The 21,439-nt window shown below is 37.2% G+C and overlaps 1 long non-coding RNA gene and 1 pseudogene across 2 annotated transcripts in view; one reads left to right on the top strand and one right to left on the bottom strand.

The window, feature by feature from the left end:
• Positions 1–21,439, bottom strand: part of LOC307175846 — a 192,978-nt gene that overhangs the window by 12,961 nt on the left and 158,578 nt on the right. The gene's annotated exons all lie outside the window — the stretch shown is intronic.
• Positions 4,076–7,121, top strand: LOC307175845 (integrator complex subunit 10-like; annotated as a pseudogene). Its single transcript has 2 exons — positions 4,076–5,552; positions 5,855–7,121. The product of its transcript is annotated as an integrator complex subunit 10-like (transcript).

A 21,439-nucleotide genomic window follows, 5' to 3' on the forward strand; every position in this document is an offset into this window, starting at 1 on the left:
TGACCATTTCAATGAGATTTTTATTGCGAGAAGCCTTTAGAAAATTCCTCTATATTTCATCCCGAATTAAAGTTTAAAAATAGTAACAAATGCAATTGTGAAAAATGAGAGAAAAAGAGGGTTGCTTCCAACAATTATGTAATAAAATTAAAATATTATGTAACTGGCATAGGATTGACAGATCAGTGATATAGAATAGATAACCTCAAAATAGACCTTAGTGTAAAGAAGGATTTAATTTTTTTCTTTTTTCGGTACGCGGGCCTCTCACTGTTGTGGCCTCTCCCGTTGCAGAGCACAGGCTCCGGACGCGCAGGCCCAGCGGCCATGGCTCACGGGCCCAGCCGCTCCGCAGCATGTGGGATCTTCCCAGACCGGGGCACGAACCCGCGTCCCCTGCATCGGCAGGTGGACTCTCAACCACTGCGCCACCAGGGAAGCCCTCTTCCTGATTTTTTTCCAGAGTTTCCAAAGCTATCATCTCCCAGATTTTCCATAGTAATGGTCAAAATAGTTGGCTGCTCACTGTACAAAGAGAAGAGTCAAGGCTTGAGACAGTATAGGTTCTGATATGTGAGTTCATACCGATTTCCTCCATGCCTCCTGATTGAATGCTGGGAGTAAGTGCCAGCTCACAGCTGATCAATTTCTTTCCTCCTGTCACTGAAAATGTTTAAAATTTACATTTCTATCAAGAATCCTGAACTCATCTCAAATAAACAGAGGGAAAGTGCTCTTCCTTCTTCACTGATTCCTAATCTAAATGCAGTTTATAGTTTGCTATATACCAGACCTGCTATATACTATCCATGAAATATAGAGGAGTATACATAGGCTTTATCACTTGTATATTAAACTCACCGCTTTGAATATGTTTTATAAGTCAAGGTGCTCTGTTCATATAGAGCCCAGCATCATGCAGATACACAGCACAGTCAATGCTTCCTTAAACAGTCAGTGCTTTCAAATCCACACAGGCTTTGGGAAATCATGTATTGAAGTCTTTGAATATTTCCGGGAAACCAGGTATCTTAGCTTTGAGAATGGGGGGAATATTTAGTGGCATAAAAACAATATTGATTTCTGCAGGATCTCTGCAGCATTTCTTTAGCCTTGTTGTAAACCAGGCACCCAGAAGTGGGTTCCATGATGCATCGTAGCATGTCACATTCCTTCCAAAAGTACTCCACACAGACAGTTGCTTTCACTGAACAAAATCATGTTTAGGGAACATGCTAAATTAGTTCATTCTCCTGTATTATCTTCACCTTCTATGATTCAAGAGGGATGGAGGGAGGATAGAAAGATGGGGAGAGGAAGGAAGGAAAGAAGAAGGGAAGGAAGGAAGGAAGGAAAGAAGGAAGGGAGGGAGGGAGAAAGGGAGGGAGAAAGAGAGGGAGGTGAGGGGAAGGAGAGAAGGGAAGGGGGAGGGGGAGAGAAGGGAAGGGGGAGGGGGAGAGAAGGTAAAAAAAACAAATTGCCCTCCAATAGGTTAATAAGAACTGCTTGATTTCAAATCTGAAGACAAGACTACTTCTCTAATGTTTGAATACCTCACTGTACAATGGGAATAGTAATAGATTGAAGGCATGCAAAGTTCTAGTGTAGTGCTTGGCATATAATAAGCGGAAATAAATGTGTTATCTCTTTGCACCTCCTCAGATTCTTCTGAGGCTCAGCCCCTTGCTCTGACACAGTCACAACCATCCAACTCAGCTTATGCTCTGGTGATCCCTTGTCTAGAGCCAATCAATCTGACCAGACACAAACCTGGAATCTGTGGTTTTCCTCACCACTTCCAGACTTTAATGTAACAGCACACTGAGGAGTATAAAATCTAGGTTCTGAGCAGCTGTCTAATGGGTAAGTATGTTGGTTGGGGTGGGTGTTTTAATGGAAGAAATTTGACCAATAAGAAAGAAGAGAGAGGAGATGCAGACATCAGTCAGATAAAGTCTGTCTCCCTCTTTTCCTCCCACCTACTGTTCTAAGGCACTTTCACCAAGTCATCTGATCAGAGATACCAGGTGACCAAGTGGAGGCACCTCGCAAGCCACTGCCTTTGTCTCTTTTAGGTTTATCCTAAAGCAGAAGCCAGCGACGTAACACTTCACCTACTGTTGCTTCCCGTCCTTAGCAACGTCACTTCCCCCTTTCTCACTTTCACTACCCTGAAAATTGTACCCCACAAATAGAGCATCACCTCTCAATCCTTGACTCAGGCTCTGTTTTCTATGGACAGTTGAATATGACTATTTTTATTCATAAAATAGTTCTACCATTTACACTCCCATGCCCAGCCCTCAACAACTGGTCAGGCCATCTTTATTTTTAACTGTACTTAAACCAATTAAAGTCCTATAAACTATCTGCCGTGTCATGAATCTAGTGCTTCTTGGGGCATTTATGCTAGAATCCCACCCACATATTAATATCAGAGAAAAAAAATAGCTTTCTTCTACTTCAAAATGTTTCATTTAGGAGACGCAAAATTCACACTTTCCCTGTCTTTTCCAGATGTGATTAACTACCCCTACTAATCCCTTTTGCTCTTTTAAACATGTTTTTCAAAGCCCTTTACTAACTCCCACCTTCAAGTCCTAGCTGCTGCCAAAAATAACACCCCTGCCCACCTCTGCCAGCTATCTCCTGCCCATCATTCAGTCAGGCTCTGAGATAAGGCCTATTCCAGAGGGCCTCGCCTGCCTAAAATGGTGGGGATTATGTAATCACTACCCATGCTGCCCCTAGCACTAATTTATACTTTTCCTTTATGTAATATACATATCACATATGTCCCTGCTCCAGTGTTTTATGTGTTGATTCCAGTAAAATACAAAACATTTTTGTAGTTTCTATGAGTTATACTTAGATACCTTCCATGATCGCCAGCACTGGAGCTACCAAGACCTTGATAATAGAGGGAAAAAGCAGCCTTCTGGAAAGACTCTCCAGATATTATGATTAAAATTCAGTGCATAAAAGCTAAACAATTGTAATTCTTTCATTAATGACCATCTTGAAATATCACTTTTCTGTTAGACAGAATTCTGACAGACTGAGTAGAGATCAAATACAGTACAGGCTCTACCACTTATCAACTCCTTCCTGACAGAAGGCAAATCACTCAACATTTCTCAGCCTCAGTTTCCTCCTTTGCAAATAGAGATGATTGTACGTACTTATGCACCTGCTGTGAGGAAAAAGTATACCTTAAATTTAAAGCACTTGGGGACTTCCTTGGCAGTCCAGTTGTTGGGACTTTGCCTTCCAATGCGGGGGTTGTGGGTTCGATCCCTGGTCGGGGAGCTAGGATCCCACATGCCTTGTGGCCAAAAAAAAAAAGAACAGAAACAATATTGTAACAGATTCAATAAAGACTTTAAAAATGGTCCTCATCAAAAAAAATCTTTAAAAAAAATGTAAAGCACTTGGCAGTCATTATTAGTGGTATGAGTGGTAATAGTAGCATTTTCAGAAACCTCCCAGTTTCTTAACTATCACTAAAAATTATAATGACTTCATCTCAATGAAATATTCTAATAAACGTCCTATTCATCATTTGAATTTAGACTGTGCTGTTTTTAAGTTTACGAACTTGTATCTTGTTTATTTTGCTATGTTTTTTTGAATTGATTCCGTATTTAATGAATTAGATAGTACTTGAAAGTTTCCCTTATTTTAGGCTGGCTCTGAATCTAAGACCACACTGCAATGGACGGGTTCCTTATCTGTTGGATAATTATTCTTACCAACTAATGGACTTTGACAGCTCTGTAAGACAGCTAAGTATAAAATGCTAGATTTTAAGAATCCATGAAGAGGACTTCCCTGGTGGTGCAGTGGTTAAGAATCTGCCTGCCAATGCAGGGGATACGGTTCGAGCTCTGGTCTGGGAAGATCCCACGTGCCGCAGAGCAGCTAAGCCTGTGCGCCACAACTACTGAGCCTGCGCTCTAAAGCCCATGAGTCACAACGATTGAAGCCCGCACACCTAGAGCCCGTGCTCCACAACAAAGAGAAGCCACCGCAATGAGAAGCCCGCACACCGCAACGAAGAGTAGCCCCCACTCACCACAACTAGAGAAAGCCCGCGCGCAGCAACGAAGACCCAACGCAGCCAAAAATTAATTAATTAATTAATTAATTAATTAATTAAAAAAGAGGCCTTCTGCGTCATGTCGGCCCAGGGCGACTGCGAGTTCCTGGTGCAGCGAGCCCGCGAGCTGGTGCAGCAGGACCTACGGGCTGCCAAGGCTTGGCTCATCACGGCCTGCAGCCTCTACCCCACCGACTTCAACATCCAGGTTTATTTGAAACTCTTCCTGGTCGGGTCCAGTGTGAAATGTTACTACAGGTTACGGAACAATGCTTCAACACTTTGGAACGATCAGAAATGTTGCTTCTACTTTTGAGATGATTCCCTGAAACAGTGGTACAGCATGGAGTTAGCCTTGGGGAGGCACTGTTGGAGGCTGAAACTATTGAAGAGCAAGAATCTCCTGTTAACTGTTTTAGAAAATTATTTGTGTGTGATGTCCTTCCTCTGATAATTAACAACCATGACATTCTGCTGTCTGCCAATTTGGTGTATAAGTACTTGAACAAAGCAGCTGAATTTAATATCAATTATGTCACTAGATCTACTCAAATAGAGAGTCAGCGTCAAGGTGCCCAAGAAACGTCTGATTTAATGTCACCGAACAAACGTAGCTCTCGGAAGTACATAATAGAGGGGCTGACTGAAAAATCATCCCAGATCGTGGACCCTTGGGAGAGGTTGTTTAAGATTTTGAATGATGTTGGAATGAGATGTGACTGGCAGATGTATAAAGGAAGACGAAGCTATGGTGATATTTTGCATAGAATGAAGGATCTCTGCAGATACATGAACAACTTCGATGACGAAGCTCATGCGAAATATAAAAACCAAAGTGGTTTATTCCGCTATGTTGGTCTTCTTTAAGAATGCATTTCAGTATGTCAACAGCATACAGCAGTCTCTGTTCCAAGGTCCTAATGCCCCTAGCCAAGTTCCACTGGTTCTTCTGGAAGACATATCAAATGTATATGGTGATGTAGAAATTGATCACAATAAACACATACATAAAAAGAGGAAACTAGCTGAGAGGAGAGAAAAAGCCATGAGTTCAGACGATGAAGACTGTTCAGCAAAAGGAAGGAATCATCACATTGCTGTCAATAAGGTAGAACTTGCTAACTCAATCGAGGTGTTGGAAAGCTTTAAGCTGGCCAGAGAGAGCTGGGAGCTGCTCTATTCCCTGGAATCCCTTGACAAGGAATTTACAAGAATTTGTTTGGTGTGGAAGACGGATACTTGGCTTTGGTTGAGAATCTTCCTCAATGATATGATCATCTATCAGGGTCAATATAAAAAGGCCATAGCGAGCCTGCACCACTTGGCAGCTCTGCAGGGACCACTTCCTCAGCCACAGATCTCGGGACAGGGGACCTTGGAGCATCAGAGGGCACTCATCCAGCTGGCGACCTTCCACTTTGCCTTGGGGGAGTACAGAATGACCTGTGAGAAAGTCCTTGATTGACTGATTGATTGATTGATTGATTTTTGGCTGTGTTGGGTCTTCATTTCTGTGCCAGGGCTTTTTCTAGTTGTGGCAAGCGGGGGCCACTCTTCATCGCGGTGCGCGGGCCTCTCACTCTTACGGCCTCTCTTGTTGCGGAGCGCAAGCTCCAGACGCGCAGGCTCAGTAGTTGTGGCTCACGGGCCTAGTTGCTCCGCGGCATGTGGGATCTTCCCAGACCAGGGCTCGAACCCGTGTCCCCTGCATTGGCAGGCAGAATCTCAACCACTGCGCCACCAGGGAAGCCCCAAGTCCTTGATTTGATGTGCTACATGGACCTCCCCATCCAGGACGGAGGCAAGTCACAGGAAGAACCCTCAAAAATAAAGCCCAAGTTTAGAAAAGGTTCATATCTGAAGCTTCTGCCTTGTACCAGCAAGGCTGTCATGCCCTATTGCCTCCACTTAATGTTAGGTTGTTTTAAGCTTAGAGCCTTCTCAGACAGCAGAGACGACATGGTGCTGGGGCATGTGATCGTGCTGCTTCAGCAGGAGTGGCCGTGGGGAGAGACCCCCTTTTCTTGAAAGCCGTCAATAAGATTTGCTAGCAAGGAAACTTCCAATATGAGAATTTTTTCAATTACGTTACAAATATCAACATGCTGGAGGAATTCGCCTACCTGAGAACTCAGGAAGGTGGGAAGATCCATCTGGAACTACAGCCCAATCAAGGAATGCTGAGCAAGCACCACACGGTCACCCGGGGCATCACCAAGGGCGTGAAGGAGGACTTCTGCCTGGCCATGGAGCGCCAGGTGTCCCGCTGTGGGGAGAAATTGATGCTGGTGCTGTACAGGTTCTGCGTCAACGAGAAGATCTTGCTGCTCCAGACTCTGGCCTCACCGGCCCTCCCGCCAGAGGCAGCCCACAGTCCCGGGGCTCTGGGGAGACATAAAGCGCGGCTGAGTGTTGCAGTCATCGCTCTTCAAAAGAAGACCATCGGTGTTTTAACTCATTGGTTGCTTAGAAGTAGTTCCCAACAGTCCAAGAAGCTATTTCTATTTTTGTCATATTTTGTAATTTTTGTAAAACAAAAGAACGTGTTTTGTAAATAAAATCATCCTAAATTTGAAAAAGAATCCATGAAGAAATAAATTGTACTTGTTTGTTCCCAAATCAGCCAAAAAATTTTGTACAGAGCCTGTCTGGCACATACATGAATGACTGAATAAATAAAAGAATAAATGAGCAATTGAAAAAAATGTATCCTAAGTGTAAGGGGAACCAGTTTGTGCTTACATCCATTATTAATTATTTGTGATTTAGAGTATCTTCCAAATCCATTTTTGAAACAAACTCTAAGGACACCAAAGTGTCAATCAAAAAGATTGATTGTCCCCCAGACTCCTGGTTGATTGATACTTATCTTTGCAATTTTTATTCACTGATCATAGCTTTAGATTCAGTGGAAAGGAAAAAGCTGTGAAGCACTCTGAATTGACCCCAAATTAAAACTTTTATTTGGCTTCTATTCAGGAATGCAGAGAATGAAAAACCCTGGCTCTTCTCTGAAGCTTTCCCTGACACATACACTCCCACCCACTCCCCCATTCATCACACCTCTGGCTTACTCTTATCTTTGCATGTATTATAAAGCAGAACAAATACTTGTTACATGTTCTGTGAGCAGCTGGAGGCCAGGAACCAACAATGAATCCATTTCTTTCTCCCTAGTGCCTGGGATATATATTGAATTTTGGGGGTGGGGGGAGATTGACTGGGTCCTCAATAAACATAGAACTATTGAAACGATCAAGCTTGTGATCTATCTTCTACTACTAATTCCACCTGCTTCTTGATGAAAGCTCAGTAAGCTTACTGCAGGGTGGATGTGAACAGTAATTAAGCATGATGGCAACTGTTGAGCCCTCAAGCTATACCCATCTCCGAATTAACATGTAGATCACTTATTAACACTTATGGGACAGTCTAAGAGATGAAGCCTGCCTGGAACTCAATCTTCAAAATGTTCCCAAGGTCCACCTCCTTCATGAAGCCCTCATAGACCAACCCAACCACTTTACTCCTATCTAAATGCTTAGCATGGAATCTTTATGAAACAAGAAGGTTATTATTAAATATAAAATAAGCAAACACATTTATTGTTTATATCATCTTTTAGATGTTTAATTATATGCTGTCTTATGGTGACTTTTTTCATTATTATAACTTCTTGAAATATCTGGGGTTTTTTTAATCTTATGATTAACTGTTGATGTATTAGGATGGCCATTGCTAACCACCGGATAACTGTGGGGATAAGGACCCTATCTCCTCTTACTATGTTTCCCTGCCTAGTGTCAGCGCAAAGCCTTGCATGTATTGAGAGCTGGTGTTAAATGCATGTTTGTTGAAATAAAAACATGCATGAGAAATCTCTCTTTTTTAGTAATTCACATCGAATGGAAGAAACAGCTGTCTGCAATGAAGAATTTTACATTCTTTCCCAAATTCTATTTCTATAGATAATACAAAGTAAAGAGATGTTTGATGCTTGCTCTTAGGTTAGCAAATCAAATCAAAATTATTGTCAAATCCTTTGAAGATTCACTTAAGTAATATTGCTGAAGTTTTCTCAGTGAAGGGAAAAATGTTCAAGATAATAATAATGCATTAATAGTTGTGTCCTCGCTATGGATCGCTACTTTATTAGTGTTTCATAGTTCTCATAACAACTCTATGAGATAGCTACTATTATTGATGTCATTTTCATAGATGAAGAAACTGAGACCCAGGAAGGTTAAGGAATTTGTCTGAGATAGTAAAGCTCATACCTGATAGGACTGGCATTCATTCAAACCCAGCAGTCACACTCTACCACTCTTGTTCTTAACACTACTAAACCTGCCTCTGAGAAGTTTCATTCTTCTCAGATTATGCCGATTATAGTCACAATATCATTTAAAATTCCCAAATCAAATTTACAAAATCACTAATGTACAAGGCTGAACGCTAGTGTTCACTGCTGTCTGGGTGGGGATGTTACATAAGGTTTACAATTGTCCAACTGACAATGTGATATACATTCTTTTTTTGTTTGTTTTTGACTGCACAGCCCGGCTTGTAGGATTTTAGTTCCCTGACCAGGGAATGAACCTGGGCCCTCGGCAGTGAGAGCACCAAGTCCTAACCACTGGACTGCCAGAGAATTCCCAAGCATATGATATACACTCTGATTTGAGAATCAAAAGCGAAGGTAAGCTTGTACAATTAAGTTTACGTACCCCTTAATTAGACTTGTCTTTAAATTGTGGTAAAGAAACATCTATAAGCACCTTTTAAGTTTAGAAAGTCAGAGCAGTGATATAAATTCAAAATCTGAGAGTTTATACAAATCAAAATTGAAAAGCATAAAGAGTCTGTCTACATGAACAGTCTCCATGGTGATAATTTTGCAAAATACTGGAAAAACATTCAAGGTATTTAGAAAGACTATAAAGATGTTTTAGGAAGATGGCACAAAAAATACTTTCTCATGAGCAGATAGGGAGTCTAACTTGGAATTTCAAATTACCTTTTTGTATGATGCATTATTTAATAAATGTTAGCATTAATTTTTAAAGAGTTTAATTTGCATACCATTACTGGGCCAAATGGTTGACGAGGATCACAATTAAAGAAAGATGCGCCATTCATTTTACTAAGAAGAAAAAATCCAACGAAGTCAAATCTTCATCATTAAACTGAATAAAGGCAGCCTGTAACTGCCAAAAATGTAGAACTCCCTGGCAGATGCAATTTAACTCCTGTGATTATTTAAATCAAACACTTTTATGTATGACCCTAAGCAAAAGCTCAATATCTTCTCAAGGAATATGTATTTTTTAAAATACTATGGACTTCAGAGGGGAAGAAAAGGCATTAGAAAAGAAAAGCAAATTAGGGAATAGGGTCTGGGAATATAAATATAATTTGAAAGAGTATGCCATCACAATGTTACACCATGGACAGAAAACACTCATGCAAAATGGAAGACACTTCACTAGCACATTAAATAGCATTTAGTTCCAACATGATTCAGTGTTTAGTCCACAGAAGTTATACAGAAAACAGACCTAAAAACCAGTGTCATGTAGTTTATCATCTAAACAAAATTTATTGTTATCACATGCACCCCTCCCATAATCTTCTAAAAGAAAACTTACTATTTACAGAGTTATTATGTGCTGGGCAAAGGACCGATATTTATATGCTGAATGACAAACACATGGTATATATGTGGTATAAGTTAGTGTATAACTAACTTATAACTAACTAACTAACACATGGTATAAGTTAGTATATGACCTGCTTGTAATAAGCTGCCAACCAAGCATACCTGGAGGGCTGGGGCAGGGTCTGGAAGTACCTGTCCTGCAAGATGTCAATTCTTCACAAGGATGATCGTTCACACCCTGGTTCTGAACATTTGTTGGACACTAAGTGCAATTTGCCTGCTGTAATGGATGCTTGTTTTCATCATGAGCTTCGTGTAGTTGTTAGACTTAAAAAAACTCAAGGTGCATTGTCTCACCTTTAGCTGTGTCTATCAGAACACAGAATAGGTGGAGATTCCAATGGTGTGGAAGCAAACATCTCAAGCTCACACCACATTGGAACCACAATGGCAGTGACCCCATATTTAGGCAAAAAGCCCAATACCTTTTGGGGGGAGGGGTTGGAGAGGTCCTTTTTTGTTTCAGATAACTTTAAATTGTGATCAAAGTAATTCATTTTCACTCTAGGAAAATTGAAAAATAAATGTTTGAAGAAAAAACAAATCATGATAGCTATCAAGAGACAACTACTAAAACATTTTGGTGTTAAGACTCCCAATATTTTTTCTATACACACATGTGCAGTAGAATCCCTTCTATCTGATAGCCAACAGTCTTTGGTTAATCAGAAAAAGGTTTTATAAGGTGCAGAACCTTTAAAAATTATACATACATGATATGTAAGTTTAATTTAATTAATAAGTGTTTCTTCACTAATCTTTTCATGTAGAACCAAGCTTTTTTTCTGACCACAGGTCTTGTGATGGGAGCTCCACGTCATCTTTATAACATAAATCATCTTCCTAATGAACCATAAATGATTTCTAGATTGGTTTTCTTAAAATGGGAACAATAATATAAAGACATAAACAAATCTCAGTGTAGAATTCTAGAATTTAATCATTTCCCCCAGTGTTGCACAGTTTTCTTGTCCACGCATAATTTGAGCAAATCCTCTTACCTACTCAAAATTAATTGACTTTTCCCAAAGAATTCTACTTATTTAACATAAACAATTACTCTGTTTTAGCACTCATAGTTTACTAGACATTTTAATCTGTAATTAGGCTTTGTAATTATAGGACCAAGGAAAATGATATTAAGATATAAAAACACATCTGACTCCAAATCTATATATAAATCAACAGGTGGAATAAAAATGTGGCTATCCTAGGGAGGTGCCAGCTCTCCATAAGTACTGACATCAGTAAAGATAAGTTACAAAAGGAAGAGGGAACATCTGATGCTTCTGTTAAGTAGAGGTCAGGTAAAAGAGCTTCTCTACATTTAATTTTATAAATTGGGATCATATGCTCTATCATATATCAACATCACCATATTCTTTTTAATCATCCACATATTTTGTGAGAATTTTCCCACATTACTGATTATATAAAATGTGATTTTTTACACAGCAGTGTAGAATCTGTTACTATACACTATAAAATATTCAACTAATCCCCTATTGTTGGGTATTTAAGTTACTGCTGCTTTTTCTATCACATAATACTACAGTCTGATGTGTACTTCTATTTTCTTAAGCTATATTCCTAGAATATTGAATTAATCAATGAAGTAAATATTTTAAAGGCATTTGATACCCATTTCCCAATTGATTATCAGAAATATTTTTATTATCTATCATCACTACTCTGTGAGATTGCATGTTTACAAACCTTAATATCTAGTATTAATCTATTTCTTGCCTTTTCCAATTTGGTATTGAAAAGACTGTGACACTAAATTTGCATTTTAATTAAAATGAGTTTTATCATTTTCTTGTTAGATATATGTTATAAATATTTTCAGGTGGTTCTTTGCTTTTAGTTTTACATATGGTGAATTTTATTTTTATGTCAATAATATTTTAGATTTAACTTTTATGTTATGAATTTTTAGATTTCTTAGATAGTCAAATGCCCATCAATTTTTTTCTTTCCATTTTCTTTTTAAGTTTTGAAAAGCATACTCAAAATCAGATAAATACATCCCACATTTTCTAATAATTGTATAGTGTTATCATTTTAACTCTATAACACATTTTGAATGCATTCTGTCATAAGCTATAGGGTAGAGATAATTTGACTTTTTCCAAATTAATAAATTAATTTGGGACAAGTTGACATGCTTACTGTATTATATTCCCATTCAAGAACAAGAAATTTCTGTCTTAGCCAAGAATATGTGGAATAATTATGTATAAATATTAGGCCCCAAAATAAATTTTAGTTAAGTAAAATTTAATAAAATTTAAAATTGTTAAAGTATTTTAAACTCATGTAAATTTTCTTATTTTTCTAAGTCTGAACTAAGTTCTATTTCAAACCACTATTCTCAGCCTCTTTAGGGGGGTCTCAACACAAACACGCTTTCGGCTTACAACCGAGGACTTGCAGGTCTGGAATCTTCTATTTCCAGTCTCCTCTCAGAGGATGAGGAATGAGAGGGCTTTTAAATTCACCCTCACCAGGAGGGGCTCAAGGATTCTGCAGTGCCTCAGGCCCATCTGCCTAGAAATCCCTTTCTTTCTGCTCCTCTGATAAGCTAAGTATTGGGAACTCTATAAGGCTGGCTACTTCTCAGAGTTCCACCCAGAAAGATATGCACAAGTCACGTTGTCTTTTTAATTGCAAATCTCCCGGGGTTCTATTGGTTCACCCGCACTCTGGGATTTGGCCTGGGAGGAGCTGAGCACATATTCCCTTCTCAAGGATTCATCACGTCAGAGCCCTTTCACTCTTCTCTGCCTTTTTCTTGCACCACCCATGAAATCTTTATCTAGACTGGATGTGAGACCATCTGGCTCTTCATCTATTTACTCCAAAGACTGTTTTTTTGCATAGACTTTATGCTTGCTTTGAGTCCTTTAACGTTGAGAACTTGAAAAAACCTAGTTTCTTGTGATTTAAATTCCTTTTCTCTCAAGACTGTTAGCTCTGTCATGAGTTCCAAAACCAAAAATTGACAACTTTGATTTCTGTTCTGTTTTGGTGTTGATGATCTGAAATAATGAGCATGGAATAGCTCACTCTTTTATGGACTGGAGTGGGAGGAGTGAGAAGGGTCATCAACTGATAGGAATTACCAGGAATATAGAACACATTATTAAGATAAACTGTTGCAGACATATCAATTATCTCTTAAAACTGAACTATAGATTCAGTGCTTTACCAGTCAAAATCCTACCAGATATTTGAAAGAAATTGACCAGTTGATTCTAAACTTGACATGGAAATGCAAAAGACCAAGTTTAACCAAGAAAACTCTAAAGAAGTTCATGTGGGTGAATTAAAGACATTTTTTTAAAAGGCCTTCTCTAATGTCAACATAATTTACCTTAGAAAGGAAAGGTCTTTCTCCCTGCTTGCCCCTATTTGAGCTGAACCCAGCCATGGAGGTAAAGAAGAGACAGAAGTAGTGGCAGGAGTAATATCAGTAGCAGAAAGAAACTGACACAAGTACGATAAAGATACGTGATTAATTAAGGGTCTCAGGGCACCACTACTCTCTGGGGTCAATAACTTTTCCTCTCTAAACTTCATTCAGTGACCTCACACTTCTACTTTACCTTCAAGCTGTAGTCTCAGAGAAGGTCCCAATACATTTACATTATGTTGTGAAAGAAGGAAATTGATCATAATCCTTCCATTCCTCTCTATCCCTACCCTGCATTCCTTTGTTTATCTCTTCTACAAACATTGAAGAAATAATGTTCATTCTAGGTCCTTCATTGCTTCCATTATAACCCACTTTATTATTACTGAATAAAAGATGTGGAATTCGAATTTAGAGCAATAACATACTCAGAAAATACAATCCTTTGAATTCCATTCTTATAATTAAAAGATATAAAACAAAATGTTCAACTTTTTAAATCTGAGATAATGTCTTAACTACTGATGGTTTCAACTTGCCAACAACAGATGAGTGGATAGCCAAAATAAGCAAGTAAACATTGGGAAATTCTGAATCCCATCACTTACGTCCCTCATAAAGAATGTAACTCTTCAGAAGTAAATTCATTTTCCATAGGGAAAATATGACTCACACTGACCACATTAATATAAGGACAATATTAGAGGTATCTGTGGAGTACTAGGCTTTTTCCTGAAGTTTGTCAGACCAAGAATCATTCTCATTACTTCTATGGAAAAACAACCTAAGTTACAAATAACCAACTTGAAGTAAAATTTTTTAATTATTTTTTCTGATTTGCCAGTGGATAGTTGTCTAACCAGCTGGAGCTTAAAATTTTCTCTGTTGAATTAAAGTTAGAAGCCAGCTTGTTTTTAAGGCAGCCACTGTACAAATCAACAATCGCTTTTGTGTGCATGTGACTTTATTCCATAGTTAAGGGTGTACAGGCAGAGAACCAGTGCTTTAAAGTATGAAGGCAGAACAAGTATCCAGTTTTACTTACCTCCATGAAACAATTCATTTCTCTATTTTACTGTCTAAGTTTCTTGAGTTACTATTATGATAGTAAGATAATAATTTTAGTCAATTACAAAGTTGCAGCACAATTTACATGCAGGCATGGAAATGTTTTTAATTTGAACTAGTTACTGGATGAAGCTTTTAAGTGTCTGTAATATCACAGAGGCAAGATATATGACAAATGCAAAATAAATTAAATTTTGTATTACTGAAGAAGTTGACACAATTACCAGAGTTGCAGTCTGGTCATCTTTCCTTAAAAATAACTGAACTTGCATAACAGAGGGCAAAAGTTCACGTTTCTGAACTGGGGGAAATTCATTTCAATGAAATCAGGAGAGATATGTATTCAACCACCAGTGGTGCCAAGGAAATTTTTCAATATTTGGCTTACAATTTTAGAAATTAAAATATTTCAAATATGCACAGTCATTTTTAAGATAAATTAATTAACCTTAAGGAGAAAGAACAGAGACCAGGAATCAAATTCTTATTTTGGCAGCAAGAATCTGTGTGACTTTGGAAAATTTCTCAAGCGATCTGTTCTTAAATGTTTTTATTTGTATAACTAAATAATCTTTTAGGCCCACTGAAGCTTTAACATGTCAGGATTAGAACAAATTATACATTCTAAAGGAAGGGAAAAATACCATATATAAATGGTGGTTTCTGTAACATAGGAAACAGTCAATCTTTATGGGAATACCTAATATTCTGAAATATGTCTCTAAAAAATTACCTATGATATTAGCAGCCACAACAATAATAATTATAATAATAATGGCAGCAACATTATTGCATGTCATTTATGTGCCAGGCACCTCACTAACCATTTCACATAGGATACCTTTTTAAATCTTCGTAATAGCAGTATGAGGCAAGTACATTAATATCTCTATTGTATAGATGTATAAACTGAGGCTTGGAGAGGTTAAGTAAGCTTCCTAAAGTCAGCCAGACAGAAAGTAGCAGAAACAGTTCTTAATCCATATCTCTCTGACCCAAAATTCTTTTAACACTGATGTCAATAGCTTCTCTGCAGAGAAAATTTTAGTATTTTATACCTTATTTATTCATTGGCTTTCATCAAAAAAAGTAGGCATCTCTACTCTGAAAGTTAAATTTTCTCTAAAACTTAGTATTATGTTTTGTTACGAAGCCTTCTAAAAGAATATTTAAAGAGAGAATAATAATTTTTAAATATATAAGGCTGTTCAAAAAAGTAAAATATACTCATTTTAAGGTAGTATAATGTTTAGTTGAAAAAATGTCAAGTCAAAATGGTATCAGTTATCTGAATATAACATAGCAGAACTTAAATATCCATTTTTATCAAACTGTTATGTGTGATCAGAGTTTGAATTCCAAGTCAACCACTTAGCATCTGTGTGATTTTGAACAAGTAATTGATCTTCTCACACCTAAATTAGCTCCTATATGAAGTGAAGATGAAAAAATGTATTTCAAAAAATTCTTTTGAAGATTTAGTGGCATAATATATATAAAAGCTCTTTGCAAAAGTTAAAGCACTAACCACACTGTTAATTGAGAGAACACCATGCAAGACTTTTTGTCTTTCTGACACTATTTCTCTGTAGAGGTTTCTGACTTAGAATGAATAGATTAAACATTAAAAATATTGACAAAGCTAGAGTGAACATGTCTGAGGACATTAGTGTTCTCCTAAACTGTTGCTGGGGTCTCAATTGATATAAACTTTTGACAATGTCTTTTGAAATTTTGAAATATGCCTAGCCTTCGATTCATCATTTCCACTATGGGAATTTTTCTTAAAGGAGCATTCGCCAAGTTTTCAAAGTACTGAAAGGTTTTTTATAATAACAACAAAAAAAGGAAATGACATAAATGTTCATTAAAAATTACAATGTGGCCATATAATGGAACATGATACAATATCTAAGAAAGAGGAGGATCTTATAAACACTTATAAATATGAAGTCCAAAATGTATTTTTAAGTAAAAAAGAAAGTTATAGATTTTTATGTATATCGTAATATAATTTTTGAAAAACATTTTTTTTCTTGGTTTTGCTTATGTATTGACAATGAGCTAGAAGGCTGTACAGCAAGTCATTAACCGTGTCTGCCTGTGTGAACTGAGATGGGTGATGTGGGGGGAGAGTAGGGAGAACACGTGCTATCTTATATGTCCTGGTTTTGCTTAATTTTCTTTATTATGGACGTGTATTTTTTTAAGAATAAACTATTTTAAATAGGTTGCTGCTATTAAATAAAATGTACAAATGGTAAAGATAAATGAATACACTGACCAAGAATGAGGCAAGAGGAGGAGAATGGTGGAATGGGGTTCAGTTAAGAAAATGCAGTATATGGATGAGAATATAGAAGAGTCCAGATGAAGAAGAGGTTTGCCTTTGGATGACAGACCAGGAGTTAGGGATTTAAGGCATCATGCCATTATTGGATTCCAAACAGAACTTCCCTCATCACTGACGCTCTCCTCTCCTAATACAAATACGCCCATGTTATGTCCTTCATAGAATTCCACCTAAGTGCAATTTCTTTCCTTCCAAACAGAGCTTATCTTCTTTATGTATAATCTAGAATCACCATCTTGGCTGCACTGACACCCTCACGAATTACCTTTCAGCCATGTCTGATGTCTTAAAATAGCAACTGTGGCTATGGTCTTATAGTGCCAGGAAAATTTCAAGGCTCTACTTCTCAATCTCTTCCAAAGCCCCCACTCAGCTCCTGTTGACCTGAGCACTGGGTATCAGGTTAACCAATGCTACACTCTCAGATGTAGCTGACCCTGCTTGTCTGGTTAAGTTTATGATCAGACTCTCACTGCCTCCTCATCTTTCCTTCCTTCAACTGATCACCCCTCTGCAATGTGACTTTTGCTCATATCAGTCATCACCTCTTCTGTAAACTTTTGCAATAACCTCTTAAACCTCATCCTAAGTGTCACATGATTGCAATCCATTCTCCATAATGCTGTCAGGTACTTTTCTATATATCTAAACATATCACTTCCTTGGTCAAAATCTTTACTAGCTCCCCACTGTTTAAATAATAAGGAAAAATCAATTTTTGAGGAAATAAAACTCTTAATAATTATATTGTTTAAGAGACAATCTTTCAGAAAAAGAACTATATATTAAAATATATAGAATGTGGTCAAAGCTATTTTTGTCATAATTAAATGTCTTACTTAAAATAAAAAGAATGAATACAAATACCAGGAATTAAAAATAGAAGCTAGAAAAAGAGAAACAAAAAACCTAAAATATAAGAAGAAATTACAGAAAATGGTAAATAAATGTAATAGCTGCCTCTTTGGGGAAAAAAAAAACAATAAAGAGGATGTACTCTGGTAAGCTTAATTTAATAAAAAAGAGAAAACACTAACAATATAACAAACCATGCAGAGCATATTTGAAATTATAGCAGAATAACAGGTTTAAATCAATTTAACTTTGTTCTTACAAAGCAGGAAATCTTGGCAAAAACAAGCCATCCCTAATAAACAATCTCATGAGAAAATACAAATTAACAAAACTAACTCAATAATCCTTGTAGAACTAGGGAAATTTGTCAAATACCCCCAAGGAGGTGAATGACCCAGGTAGTTTCAAAAGCCAATTATGTTAAAATATCCAATGAATTTATGCAATTTTATTAAAATGTTTCAAAGCGGGCTTCCCTGGTGGTGCAGTGGTTGAGAGTCCGCCTGCCAATGCAGGGGACACAGGTTCGTGTCCCGGTTCGGGAAGATCCCACATGCCGCGGAGCAGCTGGGCCCGTGAGCCATGGCCGCTGAGCCTGCGCGTCCGGAGCCTGTGCTCCACAACGGGAGAGGCCACAACAGTGAGAGGCCCGTGTACCGCAAAAAAAAAAAAAAAAAGATACACAATTGATAATTTTAGTTAACCTTATATCTTGAGACTCTGCTGAATTTATTCATTACTTCTAATAGATTTGTTTCAGAACTGCTAGCGTTTTTCCTTACTGACATAATTACGGATAAAGATATTTTTACTTCTTCCTTTCTAATCTGTATGCATTTTTTTCCTCCCCAATGCTGAACAGAATGGTGAGATTGGATGTCCTTGCCTTGTTCATGATTTTATGCAGAAGTGCTCATTTGTTCACCATTACACATAATATTAGCTGTAGATTTTTCCATAGATGGATTTCATAACATGAGGAAGTACCCTTCTTTTCCTGAGAATAGTTTGCTGAGAGGTTTATCACTAATGGACACTGAATTATTTTAAATGCTTTTCCTATACCTGTTGAGATGATCCATACGATTTTTCTTCTTTGTTCTTTTGATATGAGGAATTACATTGATTTTTTTTTTTTTTTTTTTTTGCGGTACGCGGGCCTCTCACTGTTGTGGCCTCTCCCGTTGCGGAGCACAGGCTCTGGACGCGCAGGCTCAGCGGCCATGGCTCACTGGCCCAGCTGCTCCGCGGCATGTGGGATCTTCCCAGACTAGGGCACGAACCCGCATCCCCTGCATCGGCAGGCAGACACTCAACCACTGCGCCACCAGGGAAGCCCTGATTTTTTTTTAATGTAGAAATAAGCTTGCATTTCTAGAATAAATCCTACTTGGTCATGATACATTATCCTTTTTATATATTATGTATAATCCATTTTATATATTGATGAATTCATTTGTTCTTGAGAGATGTTGTTTGAAGTTTCCTTTCTTGTTAAGTCCTTCATTTCAGTGCCAGAACAATACTGGCTTCATAAAATGAGTTGGTAACTGTTCCCTCCTCTTTTATTTCTGGAAGAATTTGTGTGGAATTGCTATTATTTCTTCCTTAAATTTTTGGTATATTTTTTACCAATGAAGCCATCTGGTCCTGGAGCTTTCTTTTAGGGAAGGTTTTTAAGTATAAATTCAATTTCTTTAAGAGATACTGAGTTATTCAGGCTATCTATTCTTTCTTTAGTGAGCTTTTTGAGTATTTCAGAGTGTTTGTCCATTTCATCTGAGTTGTCAAGTTTATTGACATTAAGTTGTTCATAACAACCGATTATTATTCTTTTACTTTCTGTAATATTTATCATTTTTATTGATCTTCTCAAAGAACTAGCCTTTGGTTTCACTGATTTTTTTTGTTACATTTCTGTTTTCAATTTTATTGATTTCAGCTCTTATCTACATTATTTCCTTCTCCTTTGAGTAGAATTAGCTCTTTTCTTTCTAGCTTATTAAGGTGGAAACTTAGATTATTGACTTAAGACTTTTCTTCCTTTTTAAATAAGTAATTAATGGTATAAATTTTTCTCCAAGCACTGCTTTAGCTTCATCCCACAAATTTTGCCTTCAAATAATACTTTCATTTCCCCTACTTATTTGTGATGTTGCCCTATATTTTACTTCTACATATGCTTTAAATGCGACAATGCATTGCTATTATTTTTGCCTCATACAATCAATTCTTTCTTAAAGTGATTTAAAATATGGAAACAATTTATTTTCTAAATTTACCCATGTAGTCATCATTTTTGGTGCTCTTTATTCCCAGGTGTAGATCCTAAGTTCCATCTGGTATCATTTTCTTCTGCCTGAAATACTTTTAACGTTTGTGTAGGTACAAATCTGATGACAATGAATTCTATCAGCTTCAGTTTGTCTAAAATGTCTTCATTTTTTAAAGAAAATTTTGCTAAGTGAAGAAATCTTGCTGAGTGAAGAAACCTAAACCAATTTATTTTTCCCCCCCTTTTACTACATCAGAGACATTTCTCCATTATTTTCTGGCTTGCATAGTTTCTGATGAGTAGTCTCCTGTCATTTTACTTTTGTTGCTGGGCATAATGAGTCTTTTTTCTCTTTCTTAAGATTTTTTTCTTTTGCACTAGTTTTCATCACATTTTTTATATTACATTATTTGACATGCTTTTTTAAAAAATGTTTATTCTATTTGAAATTATTTGAGCTTCCTGGATCTATACATTTATAGTTTTTATCAAATGATTTTTCCCCATCATTGTTCTGCCTACTTTCTACTCTTTTTCTGGGACTCCAGTTACACATTAGGCTCTTAGGCTGTTTGATATCATATCTATGCTCTCTTCAATTTTTCCAGTCTTTTATTTTCTCTATGCTTTATTTTCACATTCACTGAGAAAAAATTTTTCTGCAGCATTTAATCTGCTGCTGTTCTCACCCTGCGTAATTTTTATTTCAGATAACATATTTTTCATTTCTAGTCTACTTGTATTTTTGTATATGGTCCATTTTTCTTCTCATGATTCTGTTTTTCTCAACCTATTTGAACACATGGACATACTTATAATAACTCTCTTAATAACTTTTTCTGCTAATTTCATCATTTCTGTTATTTCTGGGTTGTTTTTTTTAATCAATTGATTTTTCTCCTAGTTGTAAGTCAAATTTTTATGCTTCTTTGTATTCTTGGCATGACATTATTGAATGCTGGATTTTTTGTGTGTGCTCCTTTAAGTAGTGTTGTGTTTTATTTTAGCTTGCAACAAATTTCTTGGAATTAGTTGAATATTTTCAAAGATTGTTTTTAAGATATTTTAAAGGGAGTCCAGAGTTAGCCTTAGTCTAACCCTAACTTAGCCCCACCATTAAGGCAATATTTTTCTGGGACTCTACACAAAGCCCCATCTATTTTGACATCTTTCTACTCTGGCTGTTGGAAACACAAACCATCCCCAGTTTTTAAAGTTCCAGAAATTCTCCTGCCTATTGTTGTTCAGTGTTTTTCTCCTGTCTTGGGTAACTTCTCTCACAGGTTCAAATCAGTATGCACCGAAGACTCAAGAAGACCTCTTTACAGATCACCAGAGCTTTCTCTGTCTGTATGTGCAGACTCTTCCTCTCCAATATTCTGCAAACTGTAGCTCCCTGACTTCCTTGACCTCTAATATATTTTTCCTTCATTGCTGTTTGGATGCTCTCTGTCTGCACTGCAGCCTGGAAACTGCCTTTAGACAGCAAGTTGGTCCAGTCATAGGGCTCATGTTGTTTCTCTTCTTTTAGGGATCACAGTTCTGCTTTGTATTGGGTTGGACAAAAAGTTCTTTCGGGTTTTTCATAACATCTTATGGAAAAACCCGAACAAACTTTTTGGCCTACACAATACTTCCCCCAGTGTCTAAAAATT

This window comes from Stenella coeruleoalba (genome assembly GCF_951394435.1).
Source record: "Stenella coeruleoalba genome assembly, chromosome: 17".
NCBI classification, from domain to species: domain Eukaryota; kingdom Metazoa; phylum Chordata; class Mammalia; order Artiodactyla; family Delphinidae; genus Stenella; species Stenella coeruleoalba.